The sequence below is a fragment of the Pelophylax lessonae genome (assembly GCF_965119305.1).
Source record: "Pelophylax lessonae genome assembly, chromosome: 8".
In the NCBI taxonomy this organism is placed as follows: Eukaryota; Metazoa; Chordata; class Amphibia; order Anura; family Ranidae; genus Pelophylax; species Pelophylax lessonae.
In genome coordinates, this window is record NC_138775.1 from 216,868,319 (window position 1) to 216,885,955 (window position 17,637).

The following is a 17,637-nucleotide window of genomic DNA, read 5'->3' on the forward strand; positions in this document are numbered from 1 at the left end:
TTAGCTGGTAGAATAATAGTGTGAAAAAATAGGTTGCAGCGCTTAAAACATGAAATAGTGAAACATATATATGTGCATATACAAGTGTAAAACAAATTAAACTCAGTCAAGTTTTACACTTGCAAGCTGCTAGTTGAGTTATTTTAAAGGCACTGACTTCACTTTATTATTATGGTGGAATAATAGACTTGCAAACAAAAGGACATGAGTTTGAATCCCCAGACCAGCGGGTGATTAATATTAATTATGGATTTTAATTAAAACCTATTAATTGTCCTACCTCTTCTGAAGTGATGTCAGTTATTTATTCACTGCACCTGAGCAATGGATTATGGGGCGCTGGTGATGTCAGAGTCCTATAAAAGAGCTGTCAATCTCAGAAAGAGAATTGTTAGGCAGAGAGGGTCTTTAATTACTCAGCTGCCTCGGTGGAGTAGCTGTTAGAATAACAGACTAGCAAGTGAGAGGCTGTGGGTTCAAATCCTTGGCCCAGCGGGTGATTAATAGTCACTTAAATTTAAGCCTTTAAAATGAGGACTTGTGATTTTTTCGTGTTCGTATGTTCACTGGAACATTTCCCCTGTTCGAGATGTTCTGGTGCGAACCGCTAATGGTTATTACACCTGGATGTCCGGGTTCGGCGGGTTTGACCGAACCTGAAAAAAAAGTCCGGGTTCGTGAACCGGACTTAACCCGAACTTTGCCGTGATCCCGATCCCCATTGAAGTCAATGTAGACCCGAACTTTTGAGCACTAAAATGCCTCTAAAACAAACATGGAAAGGGCTAGAGGGCTGAAAATGGCAGCAAAATCATCTTAAGAGCATGGCAAGTGCTCTGCAAACAAATGTGGATAGGGTAATAACTTAAAATAACAAAAAACAGAAAAATAAAAAATAATCATCTTGAATGATGTAGGAGGAGGACGAGGCCTATATGGAGTAGGAGGTTGAGGTGGCAGAGGATATGGTGGTGTAGGTGGAAGCGGCGGTGGCAGTGGAGGAGGAGGAGAAGGTCGAGGCCCATATGGAGTAGGAGGTTGATGTGGCGGTGGTTGTGGCGGTGTAGGTGGAAGCGGCGGTGGAGGAGGACAAGGTAGCCAACACTGGTTTTTGTTTTTAATTTTACTTATTTTTAAATTAGGGTACATCCCAAAAAGAGTGAGAAAGATCAAAAATACAACAATGGCTGGGTAAGGCCGGTATACATGTCTATTCTGCACAAGGTACGGACAAGTCCTGTGGGATCCATGCCTGGTTCATTTTAATGAATGTGAGCTTGTCCACATTGGCAATGGACAGGCGGCTGAGCTTGTCTGTGATAACGCCCCCAGCCGTGCTAGATTGGGCAAGCAGTCTGAGCCCCAAGTAATGCAGCAGTCTCTTCTTCTTTTTGATGACTCTGTTAGCATGGTTTCCCAGGCCATCCACCTAGCCCTGCCCCAGAAGTGGAAGAGATTGAGTGCACCAATGCCCAACCACTTATGTCTCAAGAGGAGTACATGGGAGGACCGTCGCAGCACATCTCGGATGATGATGAAACACAGGTGCCAACTGCTGCGGAATTCTGAATTGTGGAGACCGACAAGGGTTGCCGGGGTGAAGACTGTGTGGAAGATGATGTGGAGGACGATGAGGTCCTCGACCCCGCATGGAATGGACGTCATGCAGGTGACCTGAGTAGTTTGGAGGAAGAGGTGGTGGTCGCACAGAGCCACCAGCACAGCAGAAGAGGGAGCAGGGTGCAAAAGCGGAGCTGCTGTGCCCTAGACGATATGCCTGCTACTGCCCAACGCAGCAAGGGATCGAGCACACCAAAGCCAGCTCAAAGGAGTTCCCTAGCGTGGCAGTTCTTCAGACAATGTGATGATGACAGGACACGAGTGGTTTGCACGCTGTGCAATCAGAGCCTGAAGCGAGGTATAAACCTTCTCAACCTGAGCAAAACCTGCATGACCAGGAGCTGCAGTGGAGTAGGACACCTCAAAAACCAAGAAAGGGCTCTGGCTCCTCCTGCTTTCTCTTCTGCTGCAGTCTCAGCCTCTTCATCTACCTCTGTAGTGAGACCGGCACCTGCCACCCTGCGAACAAAGGATCTGCCAGCAACACCACCACCTGGGTCACCAACAACCATCTCCACAATGTCCCGTGGAAGCATTCAGCTTTCTATCTCCCAAACACTGGAGCGGAAGAGGAAGTACCCCCCTACCCACCCGTGATCCCTGGCCCCGAATGCAAGCATTTCAAAAGTCCTGGCCTTTGAAATGCTGTCATTCCGGCTGGTGGAGACGCAGAGTTTTAAAAGCCTTATCGCGGTGGCTGTCCCACAGTACGTCGTGCCCAGCCGCCACTACTTTTCCAGGCAAGCCATCCCTTCCCTGCACAACCAAGTGGGTGACAAAATCAGGTGTGCACTGGGCAACGCCATTTGTGGCAAGGTCCACCTAACTACGGATACGTGGACCAGTAAGCACGGTCAGGGACGTTATATCTCCCTAACAGCACACTGGGTAAATGCAGTGGCGGCTGGGCCTGAGGCGGATAGCAGTTTGGCGCATGTCCTTCCACCACCAAGGATTGCAGGGTGCTTCAGTTTTCCTCCTGTTCCTAACTCCTCCTACTCTGATTCCTCATCCTCTACCGCCTCCTCTTCCGGTCAGCGTAACACCTTCACCACCAACTTCAGCACAGCCAGGGGTAAACGACAGCAGGCAGTTTTAAAACTTGCCTGTTTTGGGGGGAAAAAAATCACACACCATGCAGGATTTGTGGAGGGGCATTCAACAGCAGACTGATGAGTGGTTGGTGCCAGTGAGCCTCAAGCCCGGCCTGGTGGTGTGTGATAACAGGCGAAATCTCGTAGCAGCTCTGGGCCTAGCCGGTTTGACACACATCCCTTGACTGGCGCATGTGCTGAATTTGGTGGTGCAGAGGTTCCTTAGAAATTACCCCGATATGTCAGAGCTGCTGCAGAAAGTGCGGGCCGTCTGTGCGCACTTTCGGCGTTCTCACCCTTCTGCTGCTCACCTGTCAGCGCTGCAGCGTAACTTTGGCCTTCCCGCTCACCGCCTCATATGTGACGTGCCACAAGTACTGGTGATTGTCATGTCATTAGAGAATAGGGTTGAGCGGACACCTAGATGTCCGTGTTCGACGGGTTCGGCCGAACTTTAAAAAAAAGTCCGGGTCCGTGTCCCGGACTTTTACCGAACTTTTCCCGGACACCGAACCCCATTGAAGTCAATGGGGACCCGAACTTTAAGGCACTAAAATGGCTCTAAAACACCAAAGGAAAGGGCTAGAGTGCTGCAAATGGCAGCAAAACGTAATTAAGAGCATGGCAAGTGCTCTGCAAACAAATGTGGATAGGGAAATAACTTAAAACAACAAAAAAAAACAGAAAAATAAAACAATGTTCTTCTTCATCTCTGAAGGACGAGGCCCATATGGAGTAGGAGGGAGGTTGAGGTGGTGGTGGATGTGGCGGTGACATAGGCGTGCGCACAGGGTGTGCTGGGTGTGCCTGGGCACACCCTAATCACCTAGGGCACATAGCATTGCCAGTGAGGAGATGGGAAAGATCTCCCTGGGACCTGCTCTGCTCTATTTCTCCTTGCCTACAGGTACATGGCCCCGATACATTACTCTCCCTGCTGGCAAACACATGCATGTGTATTTCAACTTTGGGGTGCACACCTTAATGCAATAGGCTGCGCACACCTATGGGCGGTGTAGGTGGAAGCGGCGGTGGAGGAGGACCAGGGCCGGATTAACAGCATCATGGGCTTGGTGCTGAGGATTTTGAAGGGCCTTAAGGGCCGTGCCTTGCCATGCACCCAGAGGAGGAAGGGTGCAGCCATGCATGCCTAATTCAACATGGGATGCTGTCTCTGAAGCCCATAAACACATCCATGCATCGCCAACTGTCCCTCCTTGTCCGGCCTTCACGCTGTGTGGGGAGGTTCTGAGGGTGCTGCCTGGGGAAGCGAGCATAGAAGCCAGACTTCTGTGTTTACAAGTGACAGAAGAGCGGTAACAGTGAATATGGCCAACCCGGGGCCTATATAAAAGGTAGGGGCCTGGAGCTGCAGCTCCAATAGCCCCTACATTAATCTGGCCCTGAGGAGGAGGACGAGGTAGCCAACACTGCTTCTTTTCAAAAATTTTAAATGAGGGTACACCCCAAAAGAGTGAGAAAGAGCAAAAATGGAACAATGGGTGGGTAAGGTCGGTATCCATTGCTATTCTGCATAAGGTACGGAAAAGTCCCGTGGGATCCATGCCTGGTTCATTTTAATGAACGTGAGCTTGTCCACATTGTCTCTGGACAGGCGGCTGCGCTTGTCTGTTATAACGCCCCCAGCCGTGCTAAATACCCGTTCAGATAATACACTGGCTGCAGGGCACGCCAGCACCTCCAAGGCGTAAAGGGCAAGCTCAGGCCATGTGCCCAATTTGGAGACCCAGAAGTTGAAGGGGGCAGACCCGTCATTCACTACATGTAGGCGTGTGCACACATACTGCTCCACCATGTTGGTAAAATGCTGCCTCCTGCTAAGACGTTCCATCTGAGCTGCTGGTGCTGCTGTTTGTTGTGGCGTGCTGACAAAGCTTTTCCACATTTCGGCCATGCTAACCCTGCCTTCTGAGGTGCTGGCGGTGCCCTGGTTGCGTTGGCGACCTCCTCCTCCTCCTCCTCTGCCTTGTGCTTCCACTGTGGCCCCGCTGTCAGATGGGAATGCCAGCAGCATGGCGTCTACCAGCGTGCGCTTGTACTCGCGCATCTTGCGATCGCGCTCCAGTGAGTGAATTAAGGACGGTACGTTGTCCTTGTAACGGGGATCCAGCAGCGTGGCCACCCAGTAATCAGCACAAGTTAGAATGTGGGCAACTCGGCGGTCGTTGTGGAGACACTGCAGCATGTAATCGCTCATGTGTGCCAGGCTGCCCAGAGGCGACGAAAGGCTGTCCTCTGTGGGAGGTGTATCGTCCGTGTCCTCTGTATCCCCCCAGCCACGCACCAGTGATGGCCATGAGCTGGCCTGGGTGCCACCCTGCTGTGAACATGGTTCCATCTCCTCCTCCAGCTCCTCCTCCTCCTCATCCTCCTCATCCTCCAGAACTGTGCCCCTGCTGGACAATTGCGTCCCTGGCGTTTGCGTGTGCAGGAACCCACCCTCGGAGCCCCTTGCGAATGACTGCCCTGAAAGCCTTGGAAATGTTACCTCTTCATCCTCCTCCTCCTCCTCATCCTGTGCCACATCCTCTTCCATCATCGCCCGAATTGTTTTTTCAAGGAGGCATAGAAGTGGGATAGTTAAGCTGAGAACGGCGTCATTGCCACTGGCCATGTTGGTGGAGTACTCAAAACAGCGCAACAAGGCACACAGGTCTCGCATGGAGGCCCAGTTATTGGTGGTGAAGTGGTGCTGTTCCGCAGAGCGACTCACGCGTGCGTGCTGCAGCTGAAACTCCACTATGGCCTGCTGCTGCTCGCACAGTCTTTCCAGCATGTGCAAGGTGGAGTTCCACCTTGTGGGCACGTCACATATGAGGCGGTGAGCGGGAAGGCCGAAGTTACGCTGCAGCGCTGCCAGGCGAGCAGCAGCAGGGTGAGAACGCCGAAAGTGCGCACAAACGGCCCGCACTTTCTGCAGCAGCTCTGACATATCGGGGTAGTTTTTAAGGAACCTCTGCACCACCAAATTCAGCACATGCGCCAGGCAAGGGATGTGCGTCAAACCGGCTAGGCCCAGAGCTGCTATGAGATTTCGCCCGTTATCGCACACCACCAGGCCGGGCTTGAGGCTCGCTGGCAGCAACCACTCATTTGTCTGCTGTTCCATGCTCCTCCACAACTCCTGCGCGGTGTGTGGTTTGTCCCCCAAACAGGCAAGTTGTAAAACTGCCTGCTGTCGTTTACCCCTGGCCGTGCTGAAGTTGGTGGTGAAGGTGTTACGCTGTCCGGATGAGGAGGCGGTAGAGGATGAGGAAGCGGAGTAGGAGGAGTTAGGAACAGGAGGCAAACTGAAGCGCCCTGCAATCCTCGGTGGTGGAAGGACATGCGCCAAATTGCTATCCGCCTCAGGCCCATCCGCCACTGCATTTACCCAGTGTGCCGTTAGGGAGATATAACGCCCCTGACCGTGCTTACTGGTCCACGTATCCGTAGTTAGGTGGACCTTGGCACAGATGGCGTTGCGCAGTGCACACCTGATATTTTCCCCCACTTGGTTGTGCAGGGAAGGGATGGCTTGCCTGGAAAAGTAGTGGCGGCTGGGCACGACGTACTGTGGGACAGCCACCGACATAAGGTTTTTAAAACTGTGCGTCTCCACCAGACGGAATGACAGCATTTCAAAGGCCAATAATTTTGAAATGCTGGCATTCAGGGCCAGGGATCGCGGGTGGGTAGGGGGGTACTTCCTCTTCCTCTCAAGTGTTTGGGAGATGGAAAGCTGAACGCTTCCACGGGACATTGTGGAGATGGTTGTTGGTGACCCAGGTGGTGGTGTTGCTGACAGATCGTCTGTTTGCGGGGTGGCAGGTGCCGGTATCACTACAGATGTGGCTGGAGCGGCCGAGACTGCAGCAGAAGAGGAAGCAGGATGAGCCAGAGACGTTTCTTGGTTTTGAAGGTGTGTACTCCACTGCAGCTCGTGCTTTGCACTTAGATGCCTGATCATGCAGGTTGTGCTCAGGTTGAGAAGGTTTATGCCTCGCTTCAAGCTCTGATTGCACAGGGTGCAAACCACTCGTGTCCTGTCATCAGCACATTTTCTAAAGAACTTCCACGCTAGAGAACTCCTTTGAGCTGACTTTGGTGCGCTCGTTCCCTTGCTGCGTTGGGCAGTAGCGGGCGTAGTGTCTAGGGCACGGCCGCTCCGCTTCTGCACCCTGCTCCCTCTTCTGCTGTGCTGGTGGCTCTGTGCGACCACCGCCTCTTCCTCCAAACTACTCAGGTCACCTGCATGACGTTCATTCCATGTGGGGTCGAGGACCTCATCGTCCTCCACATCATCTTCCACCCAGTCTTCACCCCTGCCCTCCTTGTCGGTCTCCACAATGCTGAACGCCGCAGCAGTTGGCACCTGCGTTTCGTCATCATCGGAGACGTGCTGCGATGATCCTTGCATGTACTCATCTTGAGAAATAAGTGGTTGGGCATCGCTGCACTCAATCTCTTCCACTTCTGGGGCAGGGCTAGGTGGATGGCCCTGGGAAACCCTGCTGACAGAGTCCTCAAAAAGAATAAGAGACTGCTGTATGGCTTGGGGCTCAGACTGCTGGCCTGATTTGCAAGGGGGTGAGGTGAAAGACGGTTGGACATTGGCTGCAGGTGCCAACTCTGACCTTTCTGCAGTAGACTGGGTGGGAGACAATGTGAAGGAACTGGAGGCACTGTCAGCAGCAAACCAATCTACTATCGCCTCAACTTGTTCTGGCCTCATCACTTCTAGGGGCGTTTGATGCCCTACCAAATACTGATGCAGGTTCTGTCGCCTACTCACACTTGAGGAAGGTGTTTCACTTGTGCGTGTAGCTGGCACAGATCGACCACGTCCTCTCCTTGCAACAGGAGCTCTACCAGCAGCACCACGACCCAGGCCACGGCCCTTATTTGACGGTCTCCTCATATTTCTGTAATTTAAGATCTTGCCCTAGAAAGGTTTTTATTGAATAGCGGAATAGGAAATATGATCCAAAAAAGTGTATGTATCTCGCACGTACAAAACCACACTAGGCCCCAATTACTATTGTTTCTACCCCTAAAAGGATGGATGAGGAGTAGGAGGAGTATGGAACAGACAGCACCCTCAAATCTTCAGAAGTATGAGATGAACCCCAAAAACTTGGAAAGGTGGATCTCACACGTACCGACACAGACTATCCCGCAATTCAATTGATCCTCAAAGGTTTTTATTGAATAGCGGAATAGGAAATATGATCAAAAAAAGTGTATGTATCTCGCACGTACACAACCACACTAGGCCCCAATTACTATTGTTTGTACCCCTAAAAGGATGGATGAGGAGTAGGAGGAGGAGTATGGAACAGGCAGCACCCTCAAATCTTCAGAAGTATGAGATGAACCCCAAAAACTTGGAAAGGTGGATCTCACACGTACCGACACAGACTATCCCGCAATTCAATTGATCCTCAAAGGTTTTTATTGAATAGCGGAATAGGAAATATGATCAAAAAAAGTGTATGTATCTCGCACGTACACAACCACACTAGGCCCCAATTACTATTGTTTGTACCCCTAAAAGGATGGTTGAGCAGTAGGAGCAGGAGTATGGAACAGGCAGCACCCTCAAATCTTCAGAAGTATGAGATGAACCCCAACAACTTGGAAAGGTGGATCTCTCTCACACGTACCAACACAGACTATCCCCCAATTTAACTGATCCCCAAAGGTTTTTGATTAAATAGCGGAATAGAAAATATGATCCAAAAAAAGTGTATGTATATCACACGTACACAACCACACTGGGCCCCAATTACTATTGTTTGTACCCCTAAAAGGCTAGATGAGGAGTAGGGGGAGTATGGAACAGGCAGCACCCTCAAACCTTCAGAAGTATGAGATGAACCCCAACAACTTGGAAAGGTGGATCTCTCTCACACGTACCAACACAGACTATCCCCCAATTTAACTGATCCCCAAAGGTTTTTGATTAAATAGCGGAATAGAAAATATGATCCAAAAAAAGTGTATGTATATCACACGTACACAACCACACTAGGCCCCAATTACTATTGTTTGTACCCCTAAAAGGCTAGATGAGGAGTAGGGGGGGTATGGAACAGGCAGCACCCTCAAACCTTCAGAAGTATGAGATGAACCCCAACAACTTGGAAAGGTGGATCTCTCTCACACGTACCAACACAGACTATCCCCCAATTTAACTGATCCCCAAAGGTTTTTGATTAACCACTTTAGCCCCGCTTATATTGAGGCTACTGCGGCAAAGTGCCGCGATCCCGTCCAGCGACGTAGACCTACGTCGCTGGACTCCGCCCCTTGTGGGCGGCGCTCGCGCGCCGCCGGAGGCTCGCTCCCGCTGTGTTCATTCACAGCGGGAGTCGGGCCAGCGGAGGAGCAGCGGCGATTGCCGCTGCTCTGCCCCGATCGTCGGGGATCGAGTCTGGAGATCCGCCCGCTGTGTGTAAACACAGCGGGTGGATCTCCATAGTGACAGGGACTGACAGATCGGAGTGTTCAGCATAGCTGGACACTCCGATCTGTCCTTCTGTCACTCAGTCACCTCCCCCCCCACACGTCAGTAAGCACCAGGCATACATTAACCCCTCCCTCTCCAATAAAATTAACCCCTTCCCTGCCAGTGTCATTTTTACAGTAACAGTGCATATATATAGCACTGATTACTGTAGAAATGTCACTGGTACCCCCAAAAGTGTCAAAAATGTCAGTCAAGGGTCCGATCTGTCCGCCGCAATGTCGCAGTCCCGCAAAAAAAAAATCGCAGATCACCGCCATTACGCGTTAAAAAAAAAAACACCAAAAATGACAGAAATCTTTCCCTTAGTTAGTAAACGCAATAACTTTTGCGCAAACCAATCAAAATACGCTTATTGCGATTTTTTTTACTAAACATAGGTAGCATAAAACAAATTGGCCAAAAATTTAAAAAAAATTTGATTTTTACATTTTTTTGGGGGGGAATTTCATATAAAAAAATGTGAAAAATATTGTTATTTTTTCAAAATAAACGCTATTTTTTTTTTTATAGCGCAAAAAGTAAAAATCGCACAGGTGATCAAATACCACCAAAAGAAAGCTCTGTTTGTGGGAAAAAAAGAACGTAAATTTCGTTTGGGTACGGCGTCGCACGACCGCGCAATTGTCAGTTAAAGTCGCACAGCGCCGAAACGCAAAAAGTGGCCTGGACGGAAGACAGCAAAATCCTCCGGTGGTAAAGTGGTTAAATAGCGGAATAGAAAATATGATCCAAAAAAAGTGTATGTATATCACACGTACACAACCACACTAGGCCCCAATTACTATTGTTTGTACCCCTAAAAGGCTAGGAGTAGGGGGAGTATGGAACAGGCAGCACCCTCAAACCTTCAGAAGTATGAGATGAACCCCAACAACTTGGAAAGGTGGATCTCTCTCACACGTACCAACACAGACTATCCCCCAATTTAACTGATCCCCAAAGGTTTTTGATTAAATAGCGGAATAGAAAATATGATCCAAAAAAAGTGTATGTATATCACACGTACACAACCACACTAGGCCCCAATTACTATTGTTTGTACCCCTAAAAGGCTAGATGAGGAGTAGGGGGGAGTATGGAACAGGCAGCACCCTCAAACCTTCAGAAGTATGAGATGAACCCCAACAACTTGGAAAGGTGGATCTCTCTCACACGTACCAACACAGACTATCCCCCAATTTAACTGATCCCCAAAGGTTTTTGATTAAATAGCGGAATAGAAAATATGATCCAAAAAAAGTGTATGTATATCACACGTACACAACCACACTAGGCCCCAATTACTATTGTTTGTACCCCTAAAAGGCTAGATGAGGAGTAGGGGGGGTATGGAACAGGCAGCACCCTCAAATCTTCAGAAGTATGAGATGAACCCCAAAAACTTGGAAAGGTGGATCTCTCTCACACGTACCAACACAGACTATCCCCCAATTTAACTGATCCCCAAAGGTTTTTGATTAAATAGCGGAATAGAAAATATGATCCAAAAAAAGTGTATGTATATCACACGTACACAACCACACTAGGCCCCAATTACTATTGTTTGTACCCCTAAAAGGCTAGGAGTAGGGGGAGTATGGAACAGGCAGCACCCTCAAACCTTCAGAAGTATGAGATGAACCCCAACAACTTGGAAAGGTGGATCTCTCTCACACGTACCAACACAGACTATCCCCCAATTTAACTGATCCCCAAAGGTTTTTGATTAAATAGCGGAATAGAAAATATGATCCAAAAAAAGTGTATGTATATCACACGTACACAACCACACTAGGCCCCAATTACTATTGTTTGTACCCCTAAAAGGCTAGGAGTAGGGGGAGTATGGAACAGGCAGCACCCTCAAACCTTCAGAAGTATGAGATGAACCCCAACAACTTGGAAAGGTGGATCTCTCTCACACGTACCAACACAGACTATCCCCCAATTTAACTGATCCCCAAAGGTTTTTGATTAAATAGCGGAATAGAAAATATGATCCAAAAAAAGTGTATGTATATCACACGTACACAACCACACTGGGCCCCAATTACTATTGTTTGTACCCCTAAAAGGCTAGATGAGGAGTAGGGGGAGTATGGAACAGGCAGCACCCTCAAACCTTCAGAAGTATGAGATGAACCCCAACAACTTGGAAAGGTGGATCTCTCTCACACGTACCAACACAGACTATCCCCCAATTTAACTGATCCCCAAAGGTTTTTGATTAAATAGCGGAATAGAAAATATGATCCAAAAAAAGTGTATGTATATCACACGTACACAACCACACTAGGCCCCAATTACTATTGTTTGTACCCCTAAAAGGCTAGATGAGGAGTAGGGGGGGTATGGAACAGGCAGCACCCTCAAACCTTCAGAAGTATGAGATGAACCCCAACAACTTGGAAAGGTGGATCTCTCTCACACGTACCAACACAGACTATCCCCCAATTTAACTGATCCCCAAAGGTTTTTGATTAAATAGCGGAATAGAAAATATGATCCAAAAAAAGTGTATGTATATCACACGTACACAACCACACTAGGCCCCAATTACTATTGTTTGTACCCCTAAAAGGCTAGATGAGGAGTAGGGGGGGTATGGAACAGGCAGCACCCTCAAATCTTCAGAAGTATGAGATGAACCCCAAAAACTTGGAAAGGTGGATCTCTCTCACACGTACCAACACAGACTATCCCCCAATTTAACTGATCCCCAAAGGTTTTTGATTAAATAGCGGAATAGAAAATATGATCCAAAAAAAGTGTATGTATATCACACGTACACAACCACACTAGGCCCCAATTACTATTGTTTGTACCCCTAAAAGGCTAGATGAGGAGTAGGGGGGGTATGGAACAGGCAGCACCCTCAAACCTTCAGAAGTATGAGATGAACCCCAACAACTTGGAAAGGTGGATCTCTCTCACACGTACCAACACAGACTATCCCCCAATTTAACTGATCCCCAAAGGTTTTTGATTAAATAGCGGAATAGAAAATATGATCCAAAAAAAGTGTATGTATATCACACGTACACAACCACACTGGGCCCCAATTACTATTGTTTGTACCCCTAAAAGGCTAGATGAGGAGTAGGGGGAGTATGGAACAGGCAGCACCCTCAAACCTTCAGAAGTATGAGATGAACCCCAACAACTTGGAAAGGTGGATCTCTCTCACACGTACCAACACAGACTATCCCCCAATTTAACTGATCCCCAAAGGTTTTTGATTAAATAGCGGAATAGAAAATATGATCCAAAAAAAGTGTATGTATATCACACGTACACAACCACACTAGGCCCCAATTACTATTGTTTGTACCCCTAAAAGGCTAGGAGTAGGGGGAGTATGGAACAGGCAGCACCCTCAAACCTTCAGAAGTATGAGATGAACCCCAACAACTTGGAAAGGTGGATCTCTCTCACACGTACCAACACAGACTATCCCCCAATTTAACTGATCCCCAAAGGTTTTTGATTAAATAGCGGAATAGAAAATATGATCCAAAAAAAGTGTATGTATATCACACGTACACAACCACACTAGGCCCCAATTACTATTGTTTGTACCCCTAAAAGGCTAGATGAGGAATAGGGGGAGTATGGAACAGGCAGCACCCTCAAACCTTCAGAAGTATGAGATGAACCCCAACAACTTGGAAAGGTGGATCTCTCTCACACGTACCAACACAGACTATCCCCCAATTTAACTGATCCCCAAAGGTTTTTGATTAAATAGCGGAATAGAAAATATGATCCAAAAAAAGTGTATGTATATCACACGTACACAACCACACTAGGCCCCAATTACTATTGTTTGTACCCCTAAAAGGCTAGATGAGGAGTAGGGGGGGTATGGAACAGGCAGCACCCTCAAATCTTCAGAAGTATGAGATGAACCCCAAAAACTTGGAAAGGTGGATCTCTCTCACACGTACCAACACAGACTATCCCCCAATTTAACTGATCCCCAAAGGTTTTTGATTAAATAGCGGAATAGAAAATATGATCCAAAAAAAGTGTACGTATATCACACGTACACAACCACACTAGGCCCCAATTACTATTGTTTGTACCCCTAAAAGGCTAGGAGTAGGGGGAGTATGGAACAGGCAGCACCCTCAAACCTTCAGAAGTATGAGATGAACCCCAACAACTTGGAAAGGTGGATCTCTCTCACACGTACCAACACAGACTATCCCCCAATTTAACTGATCCCCAAAGGTTTTTGATTAAATAGCGGAATAGAAAATATGATCCAAAAAAAGTGTATGTATATCACACGTACACAACCACACTAGGCCCCAATTACTATTGTTTGTACCCCTAAAAGGCTAGGAGTAGGGGGAGTATGGAACAGGCAGCACCCTCAAACCTTCAGAAGTATGAGATGAACCCCAACAACTTGGAAAGGTGGATCTCTCTCACACGTACCAACACAGACTATCCCCCAATTTAACTGATCCCCAAAGGTTTTTGATTAAATAGCGGAATAGAAAATATGATCCAAAAAAAGTGTATGTATATCACACGTACACAACCACACTAGGCCCCAATTACTATTGTTTGTACCCCTAAAAGGCTAGATGAGGAGTAGGGGGGGTATGGAACAGGCAGCACCCTCAAATCTTCAGAAGTATGAGATTGTGTTCACTGTACCCCACAAAGATTGAGTTCACTGCACCCCACAATGATTGTGTTCACTGCACCCCACAAAGATTGTGTTCACTGCACCTCACAAAGATTGTGTTCACTGTACCCCCCAAAGATTGTGTTCACTGCACCCCACAAAGATTCTGTTCACTGTACCCCACAAAGATTGTGTTCACTGCACCCTAAAAGGATGTTGTTCACTGCACCCCACAAAGATTGTGTTCACTGCACCCTAAAAGGATGTTGTTCACTGCACCCCAAAAAGATTGTGTTCACTGTACCCCCCCAAAGATTGTGTTCACTGCACCCCACAAAGATTGTGTTCACTGCACCCCAAAAGGATTGTGTTCACTGTACCCCCCAAAGATTGTGTTCACTGCACCCCAAAAAGATTGTGTTCACTGTACCCCCCAAAGATTGTGTTCACTGCACCCCACAAAGATTCTGTTCACTGTACCCCACAAAGATTGTGTTCACTGCACCCCAAAAAGATTGTGTTCACTGTACCCCCCCAAAGATTGTGTTCACTGCACCCCACAAAGATTCTGTTCACTGCACCCCACAAAGGATTTTGTTCACTGCACCCCAAAAAGATTGTGTTCACTGCACCCCAAAAAGGATTTTGATTACTGCACCCCAAAAAGGATGTTGTTCACTGCACCCCAAAAATGATTTTGTTCACTCCACCCCAAAAAGATTGTGTTCACTGCACCCCACAAAGATTGTGTTCACTGCACCCCACAAAGATTGTGTTCACTGTACCCCCCAAAGATTGTGTTCACTGCACCCCACAAAGATTCTGTTCACTGTACCCCACAAAGATTGTGTTCACTGCACCCCAAAAAGATTGTGTTCACTGCACCCCAAAAAGGATGTTGTTCACTGCACCCCAAAAAGGATGTTGTTCACTCCACCCCAAAAAGATTGTGTTCACTGCACCCCACACAGATTGTTTTCACTGCACCCCAAAAAGATTGTGTTCACTGCACCCCAAAAATGATTTTGTTCACTGCACCCCAAAAAGGATTTTGTTCACTGCACCCCAAAAAGGATGTTGTTCACTCCACCCCAAAAAGATTGTGTTCACTGCACCCCAAAAAGATTGTGTTCACTGCACCCCACAAAGGATTTTGTTCACTGCACCCCAAAAAGATTGTGTTCACTGCACCCCAAAAAGGATGTTGTTCACTGCACCCCAAAAAGGATTTTGTTCACTGCACCCCAAAAAGATTGTGTTCACTGCACCCCACAAAGGATTTTGTTCACTGCACCCCACAAAGATTGTGTTCACTGCACACCAAAAAGGATTGTGTTCACTGCACCCCAAAAAGATTTTGTTCACTGCACCCCAAAAAGATTGTGTTCACTGCAGCCCAAAAAGATTGTGTTCACTGCAGCCCAAAAAGATTGTGTTCACTGCAGCCCAAAAAGATTGTGTTCACTGCAGCCCAAAAAGATTGTGTTCACTGCAGCTCACACACAGAAAAATGGATGTGGATCACTGACACCTGCCTATCTCCAATCCCACACCACACAGCAATATCGATTGTAGTTTGTAGAACACAGTTTCCCTAAAATTCAGCAGACTCTGTCCCTAACAGGATTGAGAAGAGATCGTAGATCAGGATTGAGTGCAGATTCACCCCACCCCCCACACAGCAATATCGATTGTAGTTTGTAGAAGACACTGACCCTATAATTCAGCAGACTCTATCCCTAAAATGCCTACAACTCGCCCTGCCTAAACACTCCGACCTGTCCCTCAATTCTATCCGGACACAAATGGTTTTTTCCTGCCTATCTTTCCCTAATCAGCAGCCAGCACATTGATGTGTGCTCTGTCCCTTAGCTAAGCAGCAGAATGACGCTGCTGCGGCGGCTGCCTCGAACTTATAAAGACTTGGTCACATGCTTCAGACGGCCAATCACAGCTACTAAGACATTTGCAGGCATGGCTGGGATGGCTTAAGGCACACCAGTTAAACGATTGTTGATTGGCTGTTGAAAGCCCGCCATGAAAAGAGCGCCAAAGCATGCAAAACCCGGAAATAAAACGACCGAACACGGATTTTTACCCGAACATACAGTAAAGTGTCCGTGTCCGTGTTCGGGTAAAAAAAATCCAATTATTCGGTACAAACACGAATAATACAGTCCGTGTTCGCTCAACACTATTAGAGAACTCTTTATTATTCACACTAAGATTATGTTGGAAATGCTATTACTTTCAATATCATGCCAGTTATTATAAACCTTTTCTATGGTCTTATCTGTTTTTTTTTGTTTTTTTTTCCCCCTCATTTGTAAATTATGCTGTTTGCATCCTGTTCCCCGGTATCCGGTTTCTTGTGTATGTTTTCTTGGGGACATACCCGGCACGGTCTTAGGCGCCACCTTGTGGACGCCTATTGTGGGAGACGTCGCTATCCATCCAGATCCCGCAAGGGATTGTCAGCGCATGCTCGGCACACTTCCGCCTGCGTTCCATGCTGACGGAATCAGTCCGTGCCGCTGGAATGCAGGAGCTGGTCGCTTCTCCGCCGCATCATGTATTGCACATGCGCGGTAGGGGTCGCGGTTCCCTAGTGATCCAGGGAATACACAATAGGAGACAGCTGGTCAGATCCATTATCAGGCAATTAGAACAATGTGGAACCAATGTGTCCCTTCAAGGTACTATTTAAACCGTTCTCCTTTGGCGGACACTTGCACTGCTGCCTGCCAGGAGCACGGTTGTCATCTAACTTGCTAGAGTCTATATAAAGGTAACCTTGACAGTTTAGACTAAACCTTTTTTTTTATTACACAAATGTCTTGTGCTTTCACAAACATAGCCTCTTGATGAGGTGAACAATGGCCCTTTATTATCTTTTGTTATATCCTTGTTGGACAATAGTGACTATTGTGTCACAACTCCAAACATATCTCTTTTCCATATACTTTTCTATACACAATCAGTGGTTTAAAATTATACTTATCTCCACTTCAGATCTTAACAGATGGGTGTGTATTTTCAGTACACAATCCATCTGGTTATTACTTTATTTGATCTTTATCCAGCAGGATCTCCAGTTTCTTGGATTTCAGCTGTCCTCAACCAGCTTTTTGCTGGCTAACACACAGACCCATGATAGCCAATTGGGGAACATCAGCATTCAGTGGATGTCACTTTCTCTGGCAGCATATCACCAGTCAGGTCCTCAAACAGCCTGAATGTTTTTATTATTGGCAAGCTTACAATTCTCACAAACAAGCAGATGATGTAAGTGTATTCTCTTTTCAATATTCACATGTATATTCTTTTTGATGTATATATGTTGCAATGAATATACCAAAACCTTTTATAACACCTATGTTTGTTCTTAAAAGTATACATGTTGTAATTAGTGTACAAATTACTTATACTTACACTTGATCACCAACAGAAAAACACTCAAAGGTTTCCCCTGAAGAAGAGGTTACAATTAACTTCGAAACTCGTTGAGTACTCACCCTTGTTTCATGTGGTTACCATCTGCCAATCCTTGTCATGTATTGTATATGGCTTGCCTTATTTTTAACATTTAAGTATATTTAATAAACTAATTTTTCTATGTAAATCAATTCTTTTGGATGATGATTTTTTAAAGTGCCTTTAAAGTCCCATCAACAGGGGAACTCTCCTTTTTTTGTTTAAAAACATTTAGGTCATGTTTGCAGCCAAAAAAGACATACTAGCTGTGCACAAATAGTCCCAGCACACGGACAATG